We start from the raw sequence: 6152 nt of genomic DNA on the forward strand, positions 1-6152 counted from the left end.
AGAGAAACAAGTGGAACGGCAAAAATGTTCCTTACATTTGTCGTGTTATCAGTTAACTCCGTTCTATCACTTCTATGTCGTCGTCTTGCTTTTGACATCGTCTCCTACTTTTTTGCGGGAATATGATTACTGTGGATCTCTTTGTTGATAAAATAAGAATTGAAATTTGTTTAGTCCTTATGGTTTGAAATCGATATCTGTTTAGTCCTTATGGTTTTATTTTAATCTGAATAGTCTTTAAAGTCACCATTTTTCATCCAAATAGTCCTTATGGTTTTATTTTAATCTGAATAGTCTTTAAAGTCATGATTTTTCATCCAAATAGTTCTTCCGACAATTTTCTCAGTTAAAGACCATAGAGACTTTAAGGACTATTTAGATTAAAATAAAACTAGAAGGACTATTTAGATGAAAAATCATGACTGTAAAGACTATTCAGATTAAAATAAAACTATAAGGACTATTTAGATGAATTTGGATGAAAAATTATGACTGTAAGGACTATTCAGATTAAAATAAAATTATAAGGACTATTTGGATGAAAAGTCGTGACTTTAAGGACTATTCAGATTAAAATAAAACTATAAGAACTAAACATATGTCGACTTTAAACCGTAAAGACTATACAATATTTTATCTATAACTTCACTTGTTGATAAAATAACTAAACAAGCTAACCAAAAACATACACAAGTGCAACCCCGTACCACATTACCACATGTATTTCAACTTTTTACTAGCTACTTACTGTAGTGTACTCTCTTTCCTTCCCACATCATCTTTCGTGCAATATGCTCCCTCATGCTCACTGCAATACATCAAAGGGTGGACAGAGATAGAAATTGAGAGTGATTGTGCTACTATAACGAAGGCTCTGGTTAGTGATGATGGAGATGTGGTTGAAGTTAGTACCATTCTAATTGCTTGTCTGATAGGAGTACAAAATGTTATGTTTATCATGTATTTCCGACCCTATTTAGCTATGTAATTCCTTTAAAAAAAATCATATTAACTAAGTTTGTGTTTTAGGTCATAAATAAAGCCAAGGAGCCCAAAAGAGACGAAAGAGGAGAAATCTTGAAAGAAAAGGAATTCATGTTGTGCAAGGAAAGAAATCAGAAAATCTACCAGAAATCGTCAGTTAAATTCGACAGAAGATTGTGATCAGCTGACAACGATCCAGGAGATGTGCCATATATCAATAGAAAGCTACAAGAGTCTACTTTCTAGAACCTTTTACGGATCGTCAATACCTATTTTGGAGAAAAGGTTATGACCGTTTGAGTGGCCGAAGGTCAGTCTGCCTGAATTTTTGATTTGGACCAAAACTTCTATTTTGAGGTCCAGATCACATTGGCAAGCCCATGGACGAGTTTTGAGGGTTTCATAACCCTAATCACAGCTGAAAACAGAGGACGTGAAGATTAGATGAGGCCAGCGATCTCACATCATCAGAACCTCCATAGTTGCGTACTCGCATAAGGAAGCCACCAAGCCATTATTGATCTCTCCATCATCCACGGTTTACCTTTCCTTTGTCATCTTTTATTCTCCTTGTGTGATTTGCAGCCATGTGTGGTTGAATTCTCTTAGTTACGGGCAAAGTCTGAAGCCCCAGGAATATTTTAGATATTGTTTTGAACCTTCGTTTCGAATTATTGAGTCTTTCAAATTGTTTATTTGGTTTTGGTTTATGGAGAACTCTTGCTTGTTTATGTTCATGTATGCGTAACATAGAACATTATGAACTTGTGAGTGGAGCTAGAATTAAGTTGTTTAATCTCTTAAACGGTTAATACAGCTTAATTCAAGGTAGTAAAACCTATAGGACAATAGGTGAAACCAAATATAGAGACTTGCATGCTAGGTAGGCGTTCCACACTAGTTTTGCATACTTGTTCAATCAAACTTTCATTGATCTTAATGCTTAGAATAATTTGTTGATAGGATAGCTAGCGTCTATACCTTGATTGGCTATTCTAAAGGCTTGATAACGGTGCGTTTATCTTGCTTAAGTAATTAAGGGAAATAATAAGGACTTAAGTAGTGCGTTCACAGTTTGTTCTTGATTGATCGATACCGATTTGCGACTTAATGATTGAAGCTTTAGTTGTTAACATCAGGGCCGGTCCTGAGGGATTTAAGGCCCAGTGCAAAAAAAAAATTTGTGCCCTTTATATATATATAATTTTTTGTTCAAATTGAAATGAAAAATTTTGATATGGAAAACTCATAGCAACGTGACGTCGAGTCTTAAAAAATTGAAATTTATGGGGAGAGGAGATGCGAAATGGAGAGATGATGAAAAAATTCGAAAGATTGTGAGCAATTTATATAGAGAGCTAACTAACTTTGTTTGATTGTGGAGAAAGTCAATAATCAAGTGGCCTCATTTATCTCTGTAAATTAATGCGACAAGTATATGAATTTAGGAGAAAATTAAGGGATAAAAAGATTACTCTAAATTATCAAAAATGAAGACCATTTAAGTAGTATTTAGAAGATATCAAAACGTAATTTATGAAGATTAAACGTAATTTATGCCCTTTTGATTCTGTTATTAATATATTTCTTTATTAATTATATATATAACAAATCAATAAAAAAAAAGGGCCAAAATTTATGTTCCAGTCTTGGCACTGCGTCAGGGCCGGCAGTGGTTAATATGTCTTGAAACATACTTGGTGGTGAATTTCTAAGTCTCTAACGTCTCATCCATATGATTTTTTCTGCTTTATTTTGTTTTTTTGTTTTCTCTTGTTTATAATCACAAAACCTCATATCTCTAATATTATCATATTTTATTTTCTCTTGTTTTGTAATTAACGTAATTGTAAAAGTACCCTCAATCCCCGGCTTTTATAACGACACAAAAGGGTTTTTAATTGAAACCCCCAGTTTCGGTCACTATCAATTTTGGCGCCGTTGCTGGGGATTGAAAAATCCCTAACAATTTGCGTTAGTTCTTGTATATATTTTTCTGGTTTTATAACTTCGCACATTAGATTTTATTTAGTTTCAGTACTTGAGATTAATTTGTGTATATATAACTAACTAGAGTTTATGTTTTGTTTTTCAATGTGGCATCAACATAGGTGTGTGATAGATGCTCCATGGTAGGTCATTCAACGAAGACATATCCAAGCATCCAATATCAAGAATACTATGATCAAAATATGCTTGGAGGTGGAGGATTTCAAGACAACCAAGGGCATTGGAATGATTACTATCACTTCCATAGAATACTGTATGGGATGATTTTCCTTATTCTTCATGGAACACCAATCCAGACATGCAACAAGGATTTTCCAATGAGTTCCAAGCTTCGCCATATTTATTCTATGACTACTGGACACAAGCACCATCGATCTCATCAAATCTCTCAGATAAGTTATGAGATGATCAAGTCTCTAGATGAGATGAATGAGGTTCTAGCTTCTTTAAATCAAGCTCGGATTGAGGAGCAAGAAGCTTTCAATGATAGTTGGGCAGAAACTAAAAGGAGTTTGGACACTTTAATATCTCAAGAGCAACCATCTTCATTGATGACAACTCCACATAAACTTCCCGCAACTTCAGCTCTGTGTCAACCTCATGATGCAACATTCCATGATTCAATATTTTTCGAGGATGAAGAAACGGATTTAGAGGAGTCCAATGAAGAGCCATGCAATGTTGAGACTCCTGAGGATTGCTTAAAAGAGGAGTCCATCAAACCTCCTACATTTGAACCTATATTGTTGGTACATGGATCCAGAAGACAACATGATTCTTCACTCCATCACTCAAGCTCTACACATGTTCTTCGCATCCAAGAAGCATTGAGTTTGTTAAGCATGTGGATATGGTGGTACCTGAATGTCTCAAATCAGATAAGGAGATTCTTGTTGTGATTGAGAATAGTTGTAGACAATGGAAGGAGAGAAAGAAAAAGAAAAGCTTCATATCTTATATGTCCATTGCTCCAAAGTTACTCAAATTGCTACCAAAGGACCATGAAATATCTTTGAAGAGGGTCAAGTATTTGATCGAACCGCGGCCTAAGCCTCCTAATTATTCTTGTTGAAAAGCCGTTGGGAGGGAACCCAATTGTCTATGCTTCTTTTATTTTGTTTATGTTCGTTTTGATGTGTTTTGTGTGTGTGCAAGTGAGAGTTGAGAAAAGTTGAAGAAAACTCTAAGTTCAGCCAAAACAGTTCTCTCGGCAAAACAGTTCTTCCGAATTTGGAGGGCTACGGTTTTCAGCTCATAAGACCTGAGAATGTGTGATTGATATCAAAAGAAAGATCTCTGAGTCTAGTTTCTGTAGGATTTTACAGAAGTGGATTTGGAGACCCGAGTCATTCTCAATTCGATGTTGAAGGCAGCAAGTCATTGTCAGGAAACCAGAAGTTATGCAGTACAGCCGGGAAAAGGTCAAAACAAGGGATACTTCCAGCCATGCAATAGAGGAGAGCTATATATGCCTGAAAAGCTTGTTGAATTAGCTTCAACTTTTCTTTGAGGTAATTTTCCATTCCGGCACCGGAACGCATCAGAAATCAGGTTTGAATGAGTAAAGGTCTGTTTCTCAGCTTTTCTTCATCGGAACCCTAAACCCTTTTCCTCCTTCTTTTAGCCGTATCAATTTCTGAACCCTTAACCCTAAACCTTAAACCCTGTCGTCATTACATGAACTCTTTCAACTTTGTACTTCTTGATCGGTTATTTATAAACCAATTTATTTTCCTTATTCACCACTAGATCGTCACTTATAGTATGGGTAAATAAGTGTCATTTCCGCAGTGGACTAAATGAATCTAACTACATAATAGGAGAAGAGAAGAAGAAGAGGAGAAGAGAGCCGCGAAAGTTGATAGCACAGGGCTTTTATATTGCTTCCTTCAACCAAGCCCTCTTGATTTAGGTTTCCTTGGATATTCTAATTGGTGCACATCTGTTAGACCAATGGAAATATGCCAACTCATTTCAGCTTCAAATCGGGGTTATAAGTCGTAATATGAAGTGCAAACTCGTCCATGGGCCTCCCAATGTGATTTGGGCCTCAAAATACAAATTCCGGTCAAGAGTCATATTCGCGCAGATTGACCTTCTGGTACTAAATTGGCCATAACTTCTTCTAGGAAAATGCTATTCACAAACTGTAAAATGCTACGGAATGCTGACATCCATAGCTTTCCGTTGATATGATACTCATCATCTGGTTCTTCAAGAGCTGCCCTCAGTGCTCCGTCGAAGTTGGCTGACTTTCAAAGGCACATTTCTGAATTTCGCCTTTCAATCTCCCTTTTCCTTCCTTTCTTCTTATTTGCTTCGGAATACCTAGAAAACAAATAAACAAAGTAAATAACTAGAAAACACACCAAACAAACAAAGAAAGTATAGACGATTTTGATACAAATAATGTATAATTATGCACCTATCAAATACCTCCACACTTAAGCTTTGCTAGTCCCTAGCAAACAAAAGAAACTAACCAAAACAGAAGACACAAACTTAACATCTTCCAAACATCTTAGAGTACTCTTAAAGCCCTCAAGCATGGTCAACAAAATTCAAGCAGTCACATATTAGAATTCACAACTTCACTTAAGAGCTAATTTATTTTGATAACCATCATTCTCAAATCATTATACAAGGATGATTAAACCAATGCAACAAAGGAGAATCAACATCCTCATGGGTCAAACAAGTGTCCACTCAATTCCTCACAAAGATGCTCTTAATTTCTTTTCACTCATGATTTCTTGGCTCAATCTCTCAATTATATGCAATATAAAGTAGCTTGCATATTTATATGAATAAAAAGCATATGGCAACATAAATAAACCTCTTGAAGACCCCAACCGTAATTCCTCTTTTTCACACATGAAAAAATTGCTTGTCAATACAATCTTATCAAAATAGAATCAATTAGTTTGTTGGTATAACAAAATCACCCAAACACATACTTTCTTTTCTTTTCGAGAACTTGTTTTGCTTAAATTATGTGTTAATACATTGTCATTTTCAAAATCTAAAAGTGCATTCAGTCGTATTAGTGAGAAAAAAAATGTTCTTTATAATTCCTAAACTAATAGAAGGTAAAAGTTAAAACATCAAATTATCATTTTGTTTAATTGACGACATAAAAAAGCTCTCTCTCTCTCTCT

This window comes from Fragaria vesca, linkage group LG5, assembly GCF_000184155.1.
Source record: "Fragaria vesca subsp. vesca linkage group LG5, FraVesHawaii_1.0, whole genome shotgun sequence".
Classification (NCBI taxonomy): Eukaryota; Viridiplantae; Streptophyta; class Magnoliopsida; order Rosales; family Rosaceae; genus Fragaria; species Fragaria vesca.